The sequence below is a fragment of the Leuciscus leuciscus genome (assembly GCF_965113295.1).
Source record: "Leuciscus leuciscus genome assembly, chromosome: 22".
Lineage (NCBI taxonomy): Eukaryota > Metazoa > Chordata > Actinopteri > Cypriniformes > Leuciscidae > Leuciscus > Leuciscus leuciscus.
The window spans coordinates 25,388,877-25,413,207 of NC_138746.1; the positions used below are offsets into that span (position 1 = coordinate 25,388,877).

The 24,331-nt window shown below is 41.5% G+C and overlaps 1 long non-coding RNA gene across 1 annotated transcript in view; it reads left to right on the top strand.

The window, feature by feature from the left end:
• LOC309487050 overlaps nucleotides 1–24,331 on the top strand; it is a 200,504-nt gene that overhangs the window by 160,765 nt on the left and 15,408 nt on the right. The window lies entirely within an intron of this gene.

Consider the following 24,331-nt stretch of genomic DNA (forward strand, 5'->3'; position numbering starts at 1 on the left):
AATCCGCCATGGTGCGAGCACAACAGGTTTTTAAAGGGAATGGGAGATGAGAGTGAAGACGATTACATCCCCAACCAAGGAGGAAAAAGAATTGGGTGCAGACATGCATACCTTGGTAAACACAAGATCAAATCAAATGTTATTGATTGCAACACAAAACCTGCAACATGTGTGTGTGTTCAGTCAAATAGTTTTCTTAGCAAATTGTACCTATTTCCCTATATACTGTTTTTATATTAGACCTCTTTTCACGTGATTTCCACTGGAGTCTAAACATCAGCTTGTTTACCGTACAGTTTAGACATGGGATCATAAAGTTAGTAAATAGAGCTTACCCATGGTACAGCAAAACTCTTTCAAATCAGTTTTTGGTTGGGGATGTAATCGTCTTCGCTGAAGTGAGCACTGCACACACGAAAATCCTTGATTCTGGATATTTTAGCTCCCGCAGAGTAGCCGATGGCAACCAGCCAAAGCTGTCTCATAGCTATATCCGAAACAGGAAAACGATGGAATCTGAACGGTGATCCCGGCACATTCTTGTGGTCACAACCTGGGAATTTACAAGTTCGCACCATTGTTAATTTTCTACTTTTTACGTCGTTGTCATTCGATTGTGTAAACACTATGGAACAGCTGATCGGAACGTGACGTTGACAGCAGCGCGGATTGATAGAAATGGAAAGAAAATAGTGCCGATTAAAACTGAGGAATGAATTTTGTCTGGAGTGTTTTTTTGTGATGTAAATTAATCAAGCTTTGAAACGCATATAATTTTTTCATGTAAAAACGCATAGTTTTGAGGCCCCGGAAACTAACCGAGACTACTTTCTTGAAAAACTTCCAGCGGCCAGAACTCTGACCAGGGAGGTGACCACAGAGTGGGTCAGTGTGTATGCACTATAGTGCTGGTAAGGATTGCATACAACTTCATGTCTTAAATGGGCGAACTATCCCTTTAAGACTGATTTTTCCATTCTATAGACCTGTAATGTATTTCAAAAGAGAATGAAGATGGGAAAATGGATAGCCTGCATGTGTCATGAAAGGTTGACTCTGGTACATTCATAAGGTTTCATGAGGCTTTGAAGCGAGAACAAAAGTCTGTGGACATCCGCTTTTGATCAAAACCAAGATGTCAAAAGCTGATCTCGAATAACCTTCCAAACTTTGCACCCAAAAGTTTCATCCAAGTCCCTTCAAGTTTACAGCCACAGAACTGGCAAATGTCTGTCCCTCTAGATTCTCAGGAATAAGCTGCACATGCAACCAGGGAATTAAATCATTTATTGTTTAGCACATCAAAGGCAAAGAGGGGAGGAACTGAAAGAGGGAGGAGAGAAATAGAGAGGAAAAGAGAAAAACAAGAGAAATGAGAAGAGAGACATGCTTTGAATGCACATGTTTCTGCTTATGCAGCATGTAAACTGCAGCAGTGACTCCAGTGACTCCCCAACCGCACAGCCCTTCAGAGATCTGAGCCAAAGTCCTAGTTATTTATGGTGCAGTGAGAAACAATAATGTCTCTGATGCACTCGCCCGATTTAAACCTCCAGTTAAGACCATGATCCATTAGCTATCATTGCTTGAAATTCCAAGCAAATAAAAGATTTTCGGCATAACCAAGTGCAAACTTTTCATTTGTGCTGTATTTTAATCACAAAGTGAGTGTCTCTGCAAGTACCTTCTAAGATCAACGGACAGACAAAACTCTTAACTACACCATCCAGACCCAAAAACCATCCACACTGACAGCCGTTCAAAGTTTATGTGGATTCTGATGAAATAACATTTATTGACACCAAACCATATGTAAAATATTTGTCAATCTTCAAATATCTATCTACCAGAAAGAAATTAAACAAAACAATGCAATTATATTTGAACTATATTTCATTATAAACCATATTTAGTTGTATATTTATTTACACTATGAAATTATATTTAATGCTATAATTGTGTGTGTTTATATATATATATATATATATATATATATATATATATATATATATATGAAGAGTTCAGATGCAAAAGCCTCTAAATGCCATCTGAAATTTTCTTATAGAATGATCATTTTTATCAAGCTCGTATATTTAAGTTCAGTAATTTCACTTAAATGACAATTAAGTGAAATTACTGAACTTAAATATACGAGCTTGATAAAAATGATAATTCTATAAGAAAATTTCAGATGGCATTTAGAGGCTTTTGCATCTGAACTCTTCATATATATATATATATATATACTGTATATAAATTGTATATAAAAATTATATATACAGTATAAATTATATATATATATATATATATAATATATATATATATATATATAAAAAAAAAAAAATATATATATATATATATATATATATATACAATATATGAAATAATTTACATGCAGAGCAAATTGGAGTTATGGGCAACATTTTTGTAGTGTTAACTGGGTTTACTTGAGTCGTTTATAGCTTTTACTTTATAATCATATAAAATGTAAGGTCATGTAAATGTGTTATTTTATCATGCAATGCATCAGTGTACAACACAAACATAAATTTGCAATCCCTCAGGTCTATACTGTCGAAATCATAAATTTCAGGCCACTAAACCCTCAACTGGATATTTCTGTCAAATAGTAATCAAATCACAGCATGTTTAAAACCAGAGAGTGATGACTGCGCATATTTGGTAGGATTATGAGACCATATGGTGCGCTACTTTCTTTGTGTTCTCTCTTTCTTCCTCTCATATCAGAAACAAGGTTTTCAGGTTCGTAACCCATTTAGGTATTGTAGGATCTACCTTGGAGACTGACATCAAACTCAGAAACATGGACTCTCAAGAGGAGGCTAACTCGAACAGATGAGCACTGCATCACGGCATACACACGGCAAGAGCGAGTCAACCTGCAGCACTGACACTACACATCTCCTGCTTACTGCATCCCCTCGCAAGCAATGGCCATTATCAAAATGAAACATGACACACACTGAAAGAAACACATGCACTGTTTGGTGTTCTCCACTCCACTATACTGAGGAGCCACAAATTGATCAGTGCACTCACAGTAGAATTGTATCGCTGGCAATTTTGGGTCCACTAAATCACACAGAATGCATTTCCACCCAAAAGTTTTGACATTTCAGCCACACTTAAATGTATGAATGTCACTGCTTAATAAATAAATAAATAAATAAAACCTGCACAAGCACACTTTGAGAACATTTCATAAAAAGAAGCTATTTATTTCAATTTATAAAATGCATATACTGTTCAAAATTAAAGGACAACTCCAGTGAAAAATGAACCTTGGGGTAATTAACACATGGTTACCGAGTCGATCGTTCCCTGGGGTGCGTTTTCATGATAATCGAATGTAAAGAGTTTTATTTATAAAAACAGATTAGCTCATAACACTAGTATATGGGGCACAGAGTAAGTAAAAACAAATCGCAAGTTAATACCACTAACAAGGCTCAAAATAGCCTCACACTAACACGGTAGCATAATGAGGGTCCCTACATGCAAACCGAAGCATTGAGAGCGTTGTAAGTGTACAGACAGTTTAATAAGAAGATACTTTATAAAGACAGTACATTACGCGTTTACAGGCAGCGGGCATCTTGGAAAACAGACTCGATTAATCGAGCCACGAACGCTGTGCTACGTGAGCTGGTCGATAGGAATTACGTTTGTGAAATCTAATGTAGCAGGGCGTTCGTGGCTCGACTAGTCGATTCTGTTTTCCAAGATGGATCCTGCCTGTAAATGCGTAATGTACTGTCTTTATAAAGTATCTTCTTATTAAACTGTCTGTACACTTACAAAGTTCTCCATGCTTCGTTTTGTATGTAGGGACCCTCATTATGCTACCGTGTTAGTGTGAGGCTATTTTGAGCCTTGTTAGTGGTATTAACTAGCGATTTATTTTTACTTACTCTCTGCCCCATATACTAGTGTTCTCTTACGAGAGGTCTCTCGTACTGCGTAAGATATCTTACGCTAGGGGAAAATCCTTTTCGGCGAGATATTGAAGCCAAAAATTATCCTTAATTTTGTAATAATGCAAAACGCGTTGCAGCAGCAATGCAGACATAGGCGAGACAGCTCGCGCGCCTATTGGCTGCTCTGCGGCAACTGCAGCAGCCTATCGAGCGAGGCCTGGCGTGACGTCAGACCCAATCAGGGCACTTCGCGCCCGCTGCGTCACGTCCCGCCGAAATGGGCGTGGTCTAGGCCTATAAATATCGCTCGCAGGCAGCTATTATCTGATTTTTCATCCTTCAAGCGAAGCACACGCATCGCTGGAGCTGGATTAGAAGCCGCGCCGTCGAGAGAGAGCACCTTCAGCGGGACGAGTCACTGAAGTCGCTGGCCGCGCCTTCCTGCCTTCCTGCTGCGCTTTCCGGCGCTTATATCCTTCTCTTTATTACTCTGTATTTGTGTGTGTGTGTCGCCGCCGCGACACACATTCTAAAAGAGCTAGCGTCTTTTTCAAGATGCCTTCCTGCGGCTCGTGCAGAGCCACACTCAGCGACGGGGACCGCCACGTGATTTGCGTTTCCTGCCTGGGTGAGGAACATGCAGCTCTCGCGCTCGCTGACGGCGGCTGCCCTCACTGCGAGCTGATGGCAATGGCGACTCTGAGGACTCGCCTAGCCGTCTTCACCGAGCCTGATCCGCCTGAGGCGTCGCGCCGTAAAAAGCGCCGTGCCCAGCGGGCCCCGGAACCCTCCCTCAGCCGCCAAAGCTCGCCGGTTCGCCCGCTTGCTTCCCCGGCTTCGTCTGTCTCGCTTCCTGACGGACAGCGGACGCCGTCTGCCGCCGCTTCCGTTGACATCGCGGATGAGGAAGCCCTGCTGGGAGAGGATGATTCCTGCTCTATCCTGGCGTCAGGCAGTGAGGATTGGGCGGGCTCTGAGGACCCCGCACCCCCTGCCCGCACGTCGTCAGGCAAGAGAGCTTCCATTGAGACGGAACTCATGCGAGTACTCGCACAGGCCGCGGCGAGCCTCGGCCTCGAGTGGTCTTCGCCTGAGCAGCCCGCTCACAACCGGCTGGATGGATTTTTCCTGCCTGGGGAGCGCGCTTCGCCTGCGTCCAGACCGGCGCCTTTTCTTCCTGAGTTACACGAAGAAGTCGCCAAGTCCTGGAACGCCCCCTATTCGGCTAGAGTGCGTCCTGCTGTTTCTTTGGCATTCTCCGCTGTTGACGATGCCAAGAACAAAGGATACCTTTCGCTGCCGCCGGTTGAAGAGGCGATAGCGGCCCACTTATGCCCGCCCTCCGCTGGACGGCGCGCTAAGCCGGCCCTACCCTCTAAAGCTTGCCGCACGACGTCAAGCCTGCTCCGCCGCGCTTTCTCCGCCGCCGGGCAAGCTGCGTCAGCGTTGCACACCATGGCAACGCTCCAGATCTTCCAGGCCGATCTCCTCCGTAAGCTGGATGAGGAAGGACCTGACGCGATCTGCGTGCCGGACTTAAGGAGTGCCACGGACGTCGCTCTCCGTGCTACTAAGTCCGCAGCGCAAGCCATTGGACGGACTATGGCTTCTCTCACCGTGTCTGAGAGACATCTTTGGCTGACGCTCTCGGAAATGGCCGAGTCTGAACGCACCGCGTTCCTCGACGCCCCGCTTTCCGCCACAGGCCTCTTTGGATCCTCCGTCAAGGACTTCGCGGAGAGATTCGCAGAGGTACAGAAAGCGTCTCAGGCTATGAAGCACTTCCTCCCGAAGCTCACAGCCACAGCCACCGTCCACTGCCTCCACTTCACAGCGCCGCCAGGCCAGAAGCGCGAGACCGCGCTCCCGCTCATCCGGTCGCCGCCCCGCAGGACGTGGCTCGCGACCTAGGATCACGGTGAAGCCCGAGGCCCCGAAGTCGTCCTAGCACAGCTAGGAAAACGACGGTGTTCCAGTCCCGCTGCAGCCGGACTCACACCAAAGCTATTCGCTCGTCCAGTTCCAGCAAATGTGACTGTTCCAGTGTTTTCTGCAGCCAACAAGTCGGTTCTGCCACCCGCTTGCCTGCACACAAATGCCGTTTTCACGGCTACCCAGATAAATCCCCAAAAGAGTGTATTTTCTGGTGTCCCGGCCACGGCCGATGGTGTTTCATGTGTAGTAAGAATGCCCACTGCCCAGTGCCCATCCCTACACACAAGCACAGCCTGTCACACAGGGCTCGCGCACATAAAACCGACTCAGATCGGTTGCGCTTCAAACATGGTGAATGTGCCCACTACCCAGTGCCCACTAACACCACGTTATGCATGTCTCACGGTTTCTGTAAAAACGAAACCAACGTGCACTCGCTTCACTCAAGCGAACGATGTTTTCGGTGTGATAAATGTGCCCGCTGTCCCGCGCCCACATCCACACATAGACATGACAGTTCCCACGGGAACCGCCCAGCCCTCCCCCTCGCGGTTGACCACCGCAGAGGAGTCGAGCGCGGGCAATCTGCCCGCTGTTATCAGCGCGCCCCATGCCTCAAATGTCACGAGCGCCATGCTTGTGTTACAGCACGCCGAAGCTTCTCCATCGCTGAGCGAGCGGAGCGCGCTTCGTATTCAACCCCTAGCTATCCATGCAGACGCATGGGCAAAGCTACCCGGGGTTTCGAAGTGGGTGCTGAACATTATAGAAAGAGGCTATTCGCTGCAGTTTCGCCGACGCCCTCTTCGCTATGTGGCGCGCGTCGAGACCACGGTAAAAACAGAAGTAGCACATCTACTTCGAGCCGAAGTGACGAAACTATTGAGCAAAGGGGCCATAGAGCCTCTCTCTCAAGTTCAGAGCGAAGGAGGGCTATACAGCAGATACTTCCTGGTACCGAAAAAAGACGGGGGTCTCAGACCCATACTAGATCTAAGGCAACTGAACAAAGTGCTTGTGAAGCGACAGTTCAGGATGCTCACGACCAGGCAAATCCTTGTGCAGATTCGCCAAGGAGATTGGTTTGTGTCAATAGATCTGAAAGACGCGTATTTTCAAATACAGATAGCGTCACGTCACAGGCGATATTTGAGATTCGCCTTCGAGGGCCAGGCATATCAGTACACAGTCCTGCCGTTCGGTTTGTCCCTGGCACCCCGTACATTTACGAAGTGCATGGATGCGGCGCTCGCACCCCTCAGAATGAGAGGCATGCGAGTGCTGAACTATTTGGACGATTGGCTGATTCTAGCGCAATCTCGCGCAGTGCTCATAGAACACACGACCATTTTACTCGATCACCTCGAGGATTTGGGTCTGAGTGTCAATTGGGCGAAGAGCTCCCTGTCACCCAGTCAGAAAATATCTTTACTGGGCACAGAACTGGACTCACTATCCATGATAGCGCGACTATCACAACAGCGCGCGGTAGACATTCGTCGCACAGCAAACTCTTTTCGCTGCGGCGCGTCTGTCCCGCTCAAGAGATTTCAGAAGATGCTAGGTCTCATGGCCTCAGCATCGTCAGTGCTCCAGCTGGGCCTGCTCCGCATGCGCCCGCTGCAGTTTTGGCTGAAAGCGCGAGTCCCACGCGAAGCGTGGGCACCCGGTTTGCTTCGCCTCAGGGTCAATCAGAAGTGCGTCACAGCTCTGAAACCCTGGAAAGCGAACGACTGGTACCAATCAGGTGTAAGCCTGGGGACTTCCTCGAGGGTGAAAGTGGTGTCCACGGACGCGTCCACCTCGGGATGGGGAGCGCTGCTCGAGGGCAGACCGTTCTTCGGCCAATGGTCAGAACGGGAGAAGCTCCTGCACATAAACTGCCTCGAAATGCTGGCAGTAGACAACGCGCTGACGCGTTTTTGTCCCCGAATAAAAGGTCACCACGTCTTGGTCCGTTCGGACAACATGTCTGTGGTGTCCTACATAAATCGCCAGGGCGGCATCAGATCCGAGAAACTGTACAGGCTGGCAGAACGCCTCCTGGTATGGGCTCAGTGCAACCTGCGCTCGCTCAGAGCAGCGCACGTGCCAGGGATCTTGAATATAGGACCGGACAGACTGTCCAGGAACAATGTTCCGGCAGGCGAGTGGTCTCTACACCCACAGACAGTCCATCTGCTGTGGAAGAAATTTGGCAGAGCGGAAGTGGACCTGTTTGCGTCTCAAGAAAACGCTCACTGTCAAGAATTTTTCTCCAAGAGCAGGAGCGCGCTGGCCCATGTGTGGCCCCGCCGCCCGCTCTATGCTTTTCCCCCCGTCTCTCTCCTGCCTCAGGTGATAGAACGGATCAGGGAAGAAGGATGCTCAGTACTGCTGGTAGCACCGTTCTGGAAAAACCAACCTTGGTTCCCAGTCGTGATGCAGTTAGCAAGTACTGCCCCGTGGCCAGTACCAATGAGGAGAGATCTCCTCTCACAGGCCCGCGGCTCGATCTGGCATCCTCACCCGGAACTATGGTCCCTTCATGTCTGGGCCATCAACGGGTACATGTTGGACTCCCTAAAGGAGTATTAACCCCCTGAGGTCTACGGTATCGCCGGCGATACCAGCTCGCTTTTTTTTTATCAATGTAAAAGAAACTCATAAATACTCTGTTGACTTTGATTTTCCATAGGAGTTTCATACATCAATCGATTCTGTTAAATGTGTATTATTTTTGTGTATACTCACAATAAAAACAAAGTGTTGTGCTTTTTGCCAAATAAAGAAAAATAAACACGAAGCGAGTTCTGCCTTCTCTCTGCCAGTGAAGTCCATTCTGAAACGCGTCCGAAAATGAACAATAACTGAGCGAATACTCAGTCAAACAGGCATACAGACACACAGGCATGAAGCTTGAATTCTCTTCTTTTAAATGAAGTAATTTATATAAAAAACACATCAAGTTTATTCGGATAAGTGTAGTTGTCTACACTGTCTCGCAGCGCTGTGAGGAATAATAATAATGGAAAACTTACCTCAGAAGTGCTTGTATTTCGAGGAGCAACGGATGGAATAATGTAGTAAGTTTTTTTTTTCATTCTCAAGTAAATCGCGTTTCTGTGTGAATGAATGAACGCAGAGATGCGCTGTTTACCACAACTCGCAAAAAGACGGTTTAAATTTGAATTGCGTTTCTGTGTGTGAATAAATGATCTGCTTTTAGCAAACTATTTTGCTATACTGAGTAAAATCGATTGAAATATGTTGAAATAAAATGTATTTGTATAAGCAACGTATTAAACTGCAAATTAACATTTATATTCCTTATAATAAAAACGAAAGACCTATGTTACAGACATATGAAAGACAACATTTCGTTGATTAGTTTTGGATAGATGACACATTTTTACTGTAAAATATCTGCCACCTCAAATAAGCTTTTGTTTGCCAATTTTTGCTAATATGTTAAATATAGTATGTTTTGTCAATGTAGGCTATATTCGAAGTTTGAAATATGTATGATAAAATGTATACTTTAGTTTTTACAAAGAAAGATTACACTTCAATTGTTGTTGTAATACCTTTTTAATAAAAAAATATATATTTACAAGGTAGATGTAAACAAATTTTAAAAGGTAAATATAAGCATTTTCTTTAAATAATTTTTATTGTGTTTTATTATTGACAAATTTGGGGAGAGGATACATATTCCAAAACTGAAAATACAGTATGAGAATTAACTGCACAATTAATAGACATGTTTTCCTTGGATATTATACAATTTGCAAGCAAAATTTGTGAAAAAAATAAATAAATTGACATGCTTCCAACTGTGAACCAATTTGGTAGAATATATATATATATATATATATATATATATATATACTGTATATATATTGCTCTTGCATTCTTTCTTGTGGCTATAGGTGACACACCTGAATGAATGGCTCATTAAGTATGCGGGCCCCATTGTCTCCTGAGGTGTGAACCACTACATATGCATGATGCTGTTGAATGGTTGACGCCCCTTGCGCATATTGCCTTTACAAACAAAAAGTGTTTTACAAGATTTAAATCAATGTATTGTGTTATGTGAATGATAAGGGCAGGATGATTTTCACATCATTTTGAAGAAAAAACTCTAGGCAAAGACATCAATTAGTCAAAAGTCTTATTGACACGTATTTAGTATGTGTTTTGTGGCCTTATTTCAGAAACTTTAGTTTTTAGTTTTTTTCAATAACCATGCATAAACATTATTCTCTCAAAAATACAAACATGTACATGCATGTTGCTCACATATTATGGTAGCCCTGTTTGTGCTAAATAGAGTGTAATTATACCTTTGCCATTAATATGTTTATAAGCAACTGAAAAAAGCACAAATGTCAGGGCATGTCAGAACATCTCAAGGACCCCAAAAACCCCTCAGACCTCAGAGGGTTAAACACGATCACGCAGGCTAGAGCTCCGTCTACAAGACGACTCTATTCTTCGAAATGGTCGGTGTTTTCGGGCTGGTGCACAGCCCGTGGTGTGTCACCCACAAACTGTGGTGTGACGGAGGTGCTTTCCTTCCTACAAGAGCTGTTGGATGGGGGCAGGGCCCCCTCCACGCTCAAAGTTTATGTGGCGGCTATAGCAGCGTTCTCAGAAACAACGCTTGGTCAGTCAATAGGAAGGAACGATTTAGTCATCCGCTTCCTTAGAGGGGCTAAGAGACTGAATCCTCCCAGACCTCCCTCAGTCCCCGTATGGGACCTTTCTACGGTTCTGGAAGCCATGAAAGGTGCGCCATTTGAGCCTTTACAGTCAATCGATTTGAAACACCTGTCTTTCAAGACGGTGTTTTTGCTGGCTCTCGCTTCAGTGAAGCGCATAGGGGATCTGCACGCGCTCTCTGTGAGCGCGGCGTGCATGGAGTTTGGGCCCAATGACTCAAAAGTTATACTCAAACCTAAGCACGGTTATGTTCCAAAATCCCTCAACACACCGTTTAGGGCGCAGGTTATCTCCCTGTCAGCCCTACCGGTCCCTGATGAGGAAAGAGATGCGAGCCTCCTTTGCCCAGTCAGGGCATTACGAGCTTATGTGTCTCGCTCGTCTGTTTTCAGACAGACGGAGCAGCTTTTTGTTTCGTTTAGCGGACGTTCTAAGGGACTAGCCGCGTCGAAACAGAGCCTATCCAGATGGATAGTTGATGCTATAGCGCTGGCATACGCCTCCAAGGGCATGCAGTGCCCATTGGGTGTCAGAGCGCACTCCACGAGAGGCATGGCCTCTTCGTGGGCCTGGTCAAGTGGGATTGCCTTGCAAGATATTTGTATGGCGGCAGGCTGGGCCTCCCCGTCTACATTTATAAGGTTTTATAACCTAGAGGTTCCCGCCCTGCAGGCCAGGCTGCTGTCGGTCTAAATTTACCAGTATTATCTGACCTGATGCGATCAGCTCAGAATGCTGCGTCTGCTGAGCACAGCTCAATGTTCGACAGTATAAAGCTGGGCAAACTGTGTAAGACCCACATTTCCCCATCAGTTCAGGCCGTACCCCTGTCTGTATGATGAAATTCGCGTCCCATCGACGCTGCTATATGTGGAAGAGTGAGGCTGCACCCCTCCCTCTTCCCAGACTCCCTGTGAGTTCCCTGAGTGATTGTGCACTATATGTACCCCGGGCTTTCGCCCTTGGGTCTTTGGTGTCAGATCTCAGCATGCACGGCGTTTTACATTGGGTCCCCTAGCGTAAGATATCTTACGCAGTACGAGAGACCTCTCGTAAGAGAACGTACTCGGTTACTAACGTAACCTCGGTTCTCTCTAGAAGAGGGAACGAGTACTGCGTATCTTGCCGTGCATGCACACGCTCTGGTTGCTTCGATGATGAAAAACCAGATAATAGCTGCCTGCGAGCGATATTTATAGGCCTAGACCACGCCCATTTTGGCGGGACGTGACGCAGCGGGCGCGAAGTGCCCTGATTGGGTCTGACGTCACGCCAGGCCTCGCTCGATAGGCTGCTGCAGTTGCCGCAGAGCAGCCAATAGGCGCGCGAGCTGTCTCGCCTATGTCTGCATTGCTGCTGCAACGCGTTCTGCATTATTACAAAATTAAGGATAATTTTTGGCTTCAATATCTCGCGGAAAAGGATTTTCCCCTAGCGTAAGATATCTTACGCAGTACTCGTTCCCTCTTCTAGAGAGAACCGAGGTTACGTTAGTAACCGAGTACGTTATGAGCTAATCTGTTTTTAGAGATAAAACACTTTATATTCAATTTTCATGAAAACGCACCCCAGGGAACGATCGACTCGGTAACCATGTGTTAATTACCCCAAGGTTCATTTTTCACTGGAGTTGTCCTTTAAGATTAAGTACTTTGACTAGAACTATCAATTTAACATGTTAATGCATGCAATTAACTTAAATGCAAGGTAGGCGATTTGTTCCAGAAACATTTTAGGTTATGCTGGTTAAAAGTCTCTTCACATCCTGATAGCAATCAATATAAAATATAGGACGGATGTTCAGGGGGCCAGGGCGGATCCGTCAGTTCAGGGACAGCCTCCTTAGCTGTGGACGGGTTGTGTTTTGAGTGGTTTGTTGAGGCTGGTCCGATAAGAAAACTGCTGCTAGATCCATTAGGTCAGTTCAATTTCAAATTTCAGATTTCAAATTTCAAATTCAGTTTCAATGGAGGTTGCAGCAGAGACAAAACTGGATCTAAGTGTAGCAGTCCTTTATTAAATAAAAACAAACTCAAATCTTTACTAAACGGATTCTCAGGATCAGGAACAAGATTGGGAACAAAACAACCAATAAAATGCAACATTAAGACCTGACAAAGAACAAGACAGAACACAGGGTTTATATAGACAGAACTGAAGAGCAAATTAACAAGACACACCTGAACTGAACTAATCAAATAAAAAAAACGATAGAAACAAACAGGCAGGGGGCGGAGGAAGGCAGAACCAAACTAATTAATGCTGGGGTCACACCACAAGATATTTGGGCCGATTCCTCCCCTTCCGACAATCCTAAGTGAAATCCCGATTATTTTGATAGTTCTACAGATTATCTTATCAGATTTTCCTGTGGTGTGAGGTGTGTTAAGAGTGACCGAACGTCGGAGCCGCCCTGATCGCGAATCGTAAATATTCAACATGTTTTGAATATCCCCCTGATGTGTGGGGGGAACCCCAAGGACAAACGCGCACCTACTCTGTTGATTGTCAGGTGGAACAAAACGATACCCAATCAGAAAGCGAGCTGACAGAAGACAGAAGCATAACAACCGCAGTCATGGCGCAGTACAGAGTAAAATGGATATGGACATCAGAGATGGATATTAAATATTAAATATATATTTATACACTGTAAAAAAAAAAATACATCCCCAAGTCAAAAATTTCTAGTGACTGGTCACATCTAAATTTTTAGATTTGGAGAGGTTAGACATTTTTTACAGTGTATATACTGTATATATATATATATATATATATATATATATATATATATATGGAAGGCGTAGGACCCTAAAATTTTCATCTACGATGTTCGGTCCGAATGCAACAATACGATGTCCTACCTGCCTGTCAGCATATGTATTTCCATATCTCCAGACATCACACGTCATTAGCATGTTTCATGCTATGCAAAGTTAGACAGACGTCAGTCATTGAGCACCGCAATTGAAACCTTGTTCAGTTCCTCCTGCGTATGCTGCGTTCACACCATAACTACTGTAATTTGGAAGAGATGACGTTATATTTGGAGCGGTTCGTGACTCGCATTTATGCATTTCAATGGCAACACTATCAATGCCGAAATGAATCTGCAGAAGTCAGGTGGTACAGGTCAGTGCTCTTTAAGTTGTTTATGTTCATTATTATTGTAATGTGCTTTAGGACATTAGGTAGTTTAACACCGTCTCTGTTCTCGTGATGCATTTTTTTGCTCTTTGCTGTACTAGATGTGGTGTGACTAGAGACTAGTTGTGGCTTTGTAGATGCTCTGAATGGAGGGTGGGATCTTATGCTTTCAAAGCTAGCTTTCTATTGCTAGCCTCTCTGGAAATTACCTACCCTACCTTTAACTCAATGCATTACATTTTCATATTGCTTTAAATGCATTTATTTAGAAATTATTAACTCTCACAAGTGCACCAGTCCTCCTTCACTGCTACACTCCCTCACACTCACAGACTACACTTCCCACCATCCCTCCCTGGTTCTCATCTTCAGCATTCAGCCATCACCCGCACCTACCACTGATCATTCCCTCATCAAGACACACATAAGCACACACCTCGTCTTGGTCGCGTCATGTATGCCGGTTATTCACCTGACTACTTACCTGCATTCCTGGTTCCCTCCCTATGCTTCATTATCCTTGTTCTCTCGGCAGCCTCGGGATCCTCTTCTGTCGTGGAACCTGCATCTAAAAGAGACATTGTTATTATTGAGCTAAGTTACATATTTGGATACTTAATATTGCCTCACGCTCCTGAGTTGTGTTCCTTTGAAGTTTCCTCATTAAAGCCTTGTTTTGATTCATCCTGGCATGTGTCTTCCTCAGTTGTGACATGAACATTTCATTCTGTTTTTTCTATGATAAAATTTAGTTATCAGCTCCATATTGTTAATATGATGAGCTACATCTCTGTGATTTTGAGGGGAACCGACTGTATACATCCACATCATTTTTTTTTATCATTTTGAAATTGAAAACAGTTCTTTTAAGTTTTAATAATATTTCACAATATTACTGTTTAACTGTGATTTTTATTGAATAAATGCAGCCTAGGTGAGAATTCTGAGAGACTTCTTTCAAAACCACACCACTAAACATATAATTGTATTATTATAATATCAATATTGTTAATTTGATGAACTACACCCATGTGAATTTGAGGGGAACTGACTTCACACATCCACATAAATCAATTTGACATAAGGTTGTTAAAAAAAGGCAAAATGGCTCAGAAAATGATTCAAAATGAATGTACAAAATATCAAGCTATTCCTCCCATAAATTAATCAATGTCAAATGCTTCTGTTTTATTATTAAAACTCAATCTATCAATGCTGACATTAAGTGACAGTGTTATCATTTACATTTCTCCCTCTAACATCCACATAACACCAGTAAATATTTATTTTAATTTTTGTTGCAGTTGCGGTTGACAAAATGCTGTGGTCCTTTCTAATTAATGTCAGTCAGTATTCAGACAGTGAAAGTGTCTGGGAACCGGGAGATGTTTCCAGAGGGTTAATATCAGCTTTGAGAAGATAATGAAGAATTATGAGGCACTTCATCCCAATACCCATACCCATCCACATCCGCTTTTAATTACCTGTCAGGATTCAGCAATGATTAGGAAGAAGAACTGAAACCTTAAGCATCAACTAGTGAAGACTCCTAAACCTGGGAACAAAATTATGTACTGTGTGTATACTCCAGGGCTTTGGGATTGGAATGTTTTCTTTGCTGTTTTTGATGTACTTTCTATTTAAACAAAAAGTTAAAGGTGTGGTAGGCAATTTCGGAGAGGCTAGAAATAGCAAGCAAGCTTTGAAAGCATGAGATCCCACCCTCCCTTCAGAGCGCTCTTCAAAGCCAAGCCTCGTCCAAAAGACATGAAAGTGTACAGCAGAGTCTGCAAATCATCACAAGAGATGGCGTTAAATTACTACATGTCTCCAGAGGTGGGTAGTAACGAAGTACATTTACTTCGTTACATTTACTTGAGTACTTTTTTGGAAAAATTTTACTTTTAAGAGTAGATTTGAATGTGGGTACTTTTACTTTAACTCGAGTACATTTCTAGTGAAAAAACTGTACTTTTACTTCGTTACGTTGGGCGACGTTCCTCTCGTTACTTTATTTTAATGCAATATGTGTTGTTAAATGCGTAGTTTATTCCAAGCGCGCTGTATCTTTTTCTGGGCTTGAGCGATGCTCAATTCACAAATGAATCACTCTTTTGAGTCGATTCTGTTCAAAGACTTCATCAAACAAGTTGGCAGATCTGTCTAAATCGGTTCGCGAATCAGTTTGAATGATTCAGTTCCTGATTCTGTTCAGTTCCCTGCACGCACTGAATCATCTGAAGCGATTTCAATTCAAACTGGACTCGGAGTCGTAACAGGAAGATTTAAGCACATTAGATGAAGTGGCCGTGGACCTATACAGTACAGTCAATGAGAGCAAATCTTCAAATGCATCATATTTTTGCCAGCGATGAAGATCTTTATTAGTTGAACATCTTCGTATGCTGTCTGTGAATGAATGATTCCACAGGACGAAATATTCGATTTCATTTCACTCAGGTAATACATTTTACAACCAAACAGATTATTACGCCACGATACTAGAAAGTATGACATTACCCGTTTTTTGGACATATACATTAATTTACATTAAATAAAGCTACCATTGTTCACAGTTTATGAACACCCGCCATCCCGCGGTAGTTTGTGTGTAGCCTATTGTTGCGCAGTGGCGTGCGAACTCAACTTGAAAACGAATGCCTCAGATGTTGAGCGCCTAAACATGATGGGCATCGATCGTGTCCGTCGTCCACTAGTGCTTTGCACTGCCTCTGGCGGTCAGTAGGAATGAAACAGAACTCGACTTGAAAACGAATGCCTTTGCCTGCCGTAGACACAGTTAACCAGTTTAAACATGCTTGAAGAAATATACATTTGATTATATTTTGGAGAACAGTAAGAAGAAGATCCGTCGATGTACTTTGATTTTTGTTTCTTTTTTTTTCTTCTTTTTTTCAGATGTTCAGTAGCAGTCATGAGCGCGAGCACATGTGAAGAGTTTTTAACTCTTCTCTGTCAATACATGCCTTTGAATGCAACACTCTGCAGATTCACTTTATTTCGACATTGTCTAATAATCCAAATGTTGTTGTATAAGTTACTATTATACAAACCAGAGGACAGGCAATGATTTTCGGGCTATACAGATGGCAAAAATAATGCTTACGTCTCTCTTCTGTTTTGATGCAAAGATAGCTACTTATGATAATAATAGTCATTTAAATAAACAAAATCTAAATAATATCATTTTATATATGACAACTTCAGAGGCAAAAGCCTCAAGTAACATCTGAAATTTTCTTCTAAAAGAGAATTTTTATCAAGCTTGTATGTTTATGTTCAGTTATTTCACCTAAATGGCAATGAAAAGTAGCCTACCTATTAATTGTCATTAAAGTGAAATTACTGAACTTAAATATACGAGCTTGATAAAAATGCTTGTTTTAGAAGAAAATTTCAGATGGCATTTAGAGGCTTTTGCATCTGAACTCTTCATATATATATAGGCCTATATGATCCAAAGTAAGTTACTCACTACTTGAGTAGTTTTTTTCATTGGATACTTTTTTACTCTTACTCAAGTAACTATTAAGATTATTACTTTTACTTTTACTTTGAGTAGATATTTCTATAAGTACTTGTACTTTTACTTGAGTACAGTTTTTGGATACTCTACCCACCTCTGCATGTCTCAAAGCACATAACATTGCGCTAATAATTAAAGTAAACATCTTATAGAGCTCTGACTTGTACCACCTGACAGCAGCAGATTCATTTCGACTTTGATAGTGGTGACATTGAGTCTGAGGATGTGAACTGCTCCGGGTAGAACTTCATCGGTTTCCATCTCGTAATTACAGCTATGACATGGCGTGAACGTTGCATAAGGTTGTTGTTTTGGTTCAGGAGGAACTGTAAAAGAGAGCTGCTGTTTGTTTGCACCACTCAGTGACTGTGTGTTTACAACTCTGCATTGCCTCATGGTGTGCGGAGGTATGGAAATACATATTTTGGCAGGCAGGTAGGACATCAGACTGAATGCAATGATTGGATGAAAAAAAAATTGGTCCTGAGTCTTCCACTGAAGATATATGTATGTGTTTTAATATATCACTTCTATTATTGCGTTTCAATCAGTATAACAATTTTTATAAAATAATTGCCTACCCTACATTTAAGGCAGGTAATTAAAAATGAGGGAAAGAAACACATTCTTACCACACTGGTAATGTATTATTATTATTATTTACTTGTATTAAGCATAAGCTTCAATAAATTGTTAGATTTCTTTTTTTTTTAAACAAGACTTAATTTCTTAAAATCTTATTTTGAGGATGTTGAAATTTATGTGAATGAGACAAAAATATGAAGAAAATGTGTTTTTAATATGTTCAGAATAATAATAATAAAAAGCTCATATTTGCAAAGGCACAGAACAAAAACTGGGATATTTTTTTTAAAAGAAAATAATACTTTTATTCAGCAGTGACACTTGATCATTCTTGTGATTCATTGTTTAATTCATTCGTTCCACCTGTTGATTTCCTGCCCGTGTATTTACACCCGGTGTTTGATCTGTTTATTGTCCGATCTCATCTGTGTATTATGGTTGTTCTTTTGCTTTGCTTAATATCCTGAAACTGAGACTGGAGTAATGATACTGAAAATTCAGCTTTGCCATCACAGAAATAAATTGCATTTTAAAATATATTCAAATTGAATATTTTAAATTGTTAAGATATTTCACAATATTACAGTTTCCACTGTATTTTTAAACCAAATAAATGCAGCCTTGGCAAAATAAACTTCTTAAAAAAATTTTTTTTTAAAAACATTAAAAAAATCTTATATCCAAACTTAAGTGTATATAGCAATTTTTTGTTTAATTATTGTAATATATTACAAAAATATCAAAGTTTAATTTCACACATATAATGCATTGGTCCTGTGAAAGGGTTTGTAGTGTAAACAAATTCTGTATAATCATTAGATTAAACTCCAGGTCCATAACATATTGGCAGCAAAAACAACTCAAAGTGGTGAATGTTTACCATGACCTCTTTATTCTTAATGCACACACATTCTTACAAACAAGTATCATCTGTAGCAAAAATAATGTGAGAGAAAAAGTGTGAAATGAGGAAATCAGAGGGAGGGAATACACCCTGGCAGAGGAGCTGGCACTTGCCAGCAATCAGGGGCGAGCCATGATGGATGGCGTCCAGAGTGCTGCCTCCTCCAAACAGAGCTCTTTGATTTAGGGTATGTGTACGTGAGTTCATATTTATTAACTGTGATGTGAGTCCATATGGCTGAGTGTATGTGCCATAAATAGTTGAGGGAAATTCAGCCGGCCACGGCAAAGCAGGTAAAAGGTAATTCACTGATAAACTAAATAAAAAGTAGTTAATATAAGTTATGCAGGGGTCAATTAAGAAATACAATTTTCCTTGAGCTTTTTACATATAAGAGGTCATCATACTATACAAATATCCTGTAAGTTTCAGAATTGAAAACATCCTTGTTAGTTCAAAAACAGCTTTTATTGAAACCACACCCCGACTACTTCTCATTGTGTATTGTGCCTGTGAAAGACCGCCTCTGCAGAAGATTAACGCCCACTTCTGCATTGTTACCACTGTAGCCCTGCCCACAGAGTGCTAAATGTTGTGCAGTGCCAGGTTGTGGAAAAACACGGTCGCTGCGTTACCTTCCTTCTGACGCTGGATTTGCAGAGAGACTAAAATCATTTACATAATTTTTGAATCACTTTAGAAAAGGTTTAGGGAAAGTTGTTAGCCGAGTAGCATTTTGACTTTAGGAAAGTAAGGGGTCCCTGGGTCGGATAAGGTTGATAACCCATGTATTATGTGATTATACTCAAGCTTCCCTTCAACCTGAAGGTTCTTCTTCCTAAATGTTCCTAAGAAAAGGAAAACCGGTAGTGCATGAATCCCTGCACAGAATGTACAGCTCAGTCCTGTCTTTGTACAAGCCCATGTCAGTCTATGTTATTCCCCAGTATAAAATGTACTTTAACCAGTCTGTTATTTATTTACAGGTGAAAACAGATTTTGTCAGGAGGTCTCTGTATAAAAGGACACTGGAGCTGGACTATGAGATTAAGGATCTTAAAAAAAAACAAAAAAATAATTAAATTAGAAACTGAGCAGTTGGAACATCAGAGGCCATATGCTTATTGAATCAAGCAACATTTTAGTTTGAAGTATAATTGCTTAAGGCTGCTTTCTTTCACCAATGTGAAAATCAATAAAAATGTACTGATATTCCAAATAGGTCTCTAAATGTGCTTTCATGCTTTTCACATATTGTGTTATGGAATTTCTGACGACTTTGCCAGCTGAGTGGCCTGATGCAATGGTGGGGTCAAACCTCAAAGCTGGGGAGTTGGTAGTGTGAACGCTCTTTTATTGTGATACAGTGAGTCATTGTGCATGATTTATCTCTCGGCAATATTTGTTATGCAGAACCTAACCAAGTTCAGTAACAAATCAAATTTACACTATTTGTTTCTTTTGTTCTGGACGTTTAATGGATTTTCATGGATTTGTAGGGAATGCATAAATAGATATAATATACAAATAAAGCATATCTTGAATGCTACGGAAGTCACTTTGGATAAAAACATCTGCCAAATGCTTAAATGTAAAGACATATTTTAGTGGACACACTTTTCAATCCAGTGAAAATTTCTCAGAACAGAAATCAGAAAATTTCAGAAAAATATTTATATAAATAGGAATTTTATAGTAATTATTTATATTTGTTAGCAAAAAATAAAGAGTTACTTTTCTCTGATTAGCAATTCATGTAAATTCCCTTTCCTGTCATTCCAATTTAACATCCTGTGCCAATTCAGCTCAAGTTCCAACTAAATCTGAGCCAATTCAGATTTGTGTCCAAGCCTGACGAAGGGGGTTAAATGTCATGCATAAGGTCAGCATTGATGAGATGAAGGCTAAGGTCAATACAACCAGGACTCTTGGAACTGGGTCGACTGGCTAAATCACAAATCCCAACACCGCACACACATACATAAGCCCTCTATTAAGATCTAATCAGCATAATGGCAACATTTATAAAGCCCAAATCCACAGTCTGTATGTCCAGCACATTTACTATTCTTCTGCTAATGAGAACACCTCTGTGCTGCCCAATAAGCGATTATCAAAAATATCCATGCATCCAGCACTACATTAGACATCTGTAGTTTATAGACCTCTAATCTTTTTGAAAATATTTCAAAAGGGACGCACTGTGGCAGGATAATTACATTTATCTTTTACGTTCTCATCTTCCAGAAACCCAGCGTTTGGAGGGGGTTGAAACAACATAAGAAACCTTTATCCTCCTCTGGTTTAGCCACTTGTTTGAGAAGAGCGTATCAAACGGAACATTAAATGGGCTGTATTTACTATTCATTAAAAGACTCCCTGTGTCTCTAGCTGTGGTGGTGAATGTGGGAAGAATTCAGCCAGACAAACCAGCTCAACCATGATCAGACACACATGGCATGCTGGGACTGAATCTCAAACATCTGCTTTCCAATTTATGCTAATATTAGAGTTCCATGTCTCACATTCACAGTACACCACACGCTGGAATGGAAATCTGATTAAAGTACTATGTTTAAAGCTGCAGTCCGTAGCTTTTTTGGGTTAAAAATTATCCAAAATATTTTTTTGAGCAAATACATAACCAGCCAGTGTTCAAAACTCTTTGCTTGCCATAGCTCAATTCAAAATGGTAAGCTTGTAATAATGTTTTTTATTCCAGTGGCACTGGTGGATTTCCGCTGGAAATTCGAGCATGTCTTTGCGTCATTACGTCACATCTGTACACATAAAGAAGGAGTCTCGGCTAGTAGGCAATGTTGCGTGTGAGGATGTTGGAGGTGGAGATTTATAGCCTTTTCTCACAGCACTTGATATAATTAAACTTATCAATTTGATGGCGGATCCAAAAAGGTTCAAACGACAATCACCAGTGACAACTGGAGATTCACCCGAACAAACGTGAAAGACTTCGGAGAAAAAAAGAGACTGCAACCAGCCCATGTGAAAACAAGGACAAATATCGGAAGGGCATTAAATGTAGTCACGCAATGCTGATGTTGTTAACATTAACAATTTGAGAACAAATTAAATTTGCACGGTTTGACGTGATATGATAAGCGATCGTTAGATTTAATCAGCGCGATTTACTGCAATGCTTTTTTCCCCTTAGTTGGTCAGAACAAAAGTGGATGTTACTTTCTTGTTCAGACGACATTTTCCGGTGAAAATTCTTATGTTGGTCATATTTCCAAAAAGTAGAATATGTGATTCCGAATGACAGTATCCACACCACCGGCGCGGTGACTGACAGCCGCATATTCTCCTCAAAACATTGGATTCATCCGCGCTGTGCCATGCCCAGGCACAACCCCAGGTAAAGTTAATCATTCTGTGAATAACTGCAATTGCAGATTTCGAACAGAGATGGCGACAAAGAGGAAAAACTGTGGACTGCAGCTTTAAAGGTGGGGTAAGCGATATTTGAAAAATGCTGTTTGGAAGTTAGTTGGACCGACACACGAACAAACAACAAGAAACTTGTGTAGCCAGTCAGCATTAGGGGGCGTATGATGGAGGACAGTTGAGGACAGCTGAGGACACTTAGGGAACGTGGTGTTTAGCGTCATTGTTAGTGCAATCGCATGTGGGCGTTCAGAGCAGGGTGGTTAGGATTGAGTTTTGGTGAGTTTTGGAGGCGGAGCAAGGAAGAGGGTGGTGTGTTTGTTTGGGTTGATTTCAAATATCAACAATGTCCAACAGCGTTTTTGAAATATCGCTTACCCCACCTCAAATATTCACAGATGATTAAAATAATCTAATAGAGTAAACTGGGACTAGTTGTCATTTAGGGGCAGATTTACTAAAGAGGGCAAATTAGCATCAGAGCGCAATTCCAAAACAGCGCCGATGGGAGTTCTGCGCGTGATCCACTGACGACACACAAATTAAAGAACACAGACCATAATCATTTCCATAATGACCAACGCAATCTACCAGGTAGCGTTTGGTTTAAGACATGCTTTTTTGGGGCGGTAAATAATGGCGCAAACACCAGTAAATTGACGAGCGTAAACCTTGGTATATCACCTTGCGTGAATCGAGTTGCGTTCTGATTGGTTGAATTTCCTGGATGTCCGGGAGACGTGTGTGTTGCGTTCTTTATCGAAACAAATGCCGTGCCGCCAAACCCCCTCGTGGAAGAAGAAAGCTGTTGTGTCTACCACTGTGACAATGAGCGCTTACCAGGATCAACTAAATGCTGGATTTTCAAAAGTACATGAAGTTCGCGGCTCCATTGTTGCAGTAAACTTGCACAACGTTCTTGAATGAATACTTTATTAGATGCACACCGGTCTGTTATTATAGGGACATCGACATTATATTGTCACGCCCCTAAAATGACGCGGAACAAAACGAAGTGTGATTGGTTGCATTACATGTCAGTCAAACATCCTATTGGGCGGTCCTTGGCCAAGAAAAGCTGTAATAGCTTTTCATAATGAACAATTTTTCTGAAGTACAATCATAAAATCTCAAATCAATATTTAATGTGCATATATGTATTGGCATGTAATAATTTGTGTTAATTTAGAACTCCGTCATTACAAGTGCCCAGCCATTGTGAGTGATTCCTTCAGAGTGAACACGGTGAATCTGACTGCAGTAGATGTGAAAGATATTAATAAAAATGTGATAATCCTTTGGGTTGTTACTCAAGAACGAGTCAATTCAGTTGCCACATTCAAGAATGTTAATATACTAAACACAATATGATTCACTTAAAAAAAAAAAAGTCACTGAACACAAAATATTCTAACTACGATTATAGTATTGTTAAATTCTGTTAATTAAATTTATTTTTCTAAAATCTATTAATGCTTCCATATCAAAAGAAAGCACTATGGCAGGGATGTCCAATTTTATCTCCAGCCCTGATTAAACACACCTAAGGCAGCTAATCAAGGTCATTAGGATCAATGAAAACTTCCAGGCAGGCGTGTTGGAGCTAAACAAAAAGTATAATAGCAAAGGAAGTTAGGAAGAAATGGCAGAAGGAGTGGGACAGTGGAAATAAGGGTTGACATTTATACAACATTCAAGGAACAGTTGGTTTCGAAAACATTGGAAATAGGAGGAAAGATGTTATAATTTCAAGAATGCGCATTGGCCATTGTCAACTAAATCAAAGTATGGTCAGGATTAGGAAACACCAGACTGGGTATTGTGACAAATGTAGTTCGGAAAATATGGAAACAGTAGAACATGTATTATTAAAATGTGAGGCTTATGCAAGAGAAAGATTTAAATTATTTCAAGCATTAAGAGAAATGGAAATGGAAGTTTTTTCTATCCAAGCATTATTAGGTAATGGCCCAAAGCAATTTAAAATATATGAAGAAGTATTTCATTTCTTAAAAGACACTCATTTAAGTAACAGGATTTAGGTCACTACTACCATAACGTTATCCACACTCCAATCAGTAGGTGGCGGGAATGCACCATTTAAGTTTGGTTTGCCAACCGCCATTAAACTTAAAAAGAAGAAGTTGGAGCTAAACTCTTCAT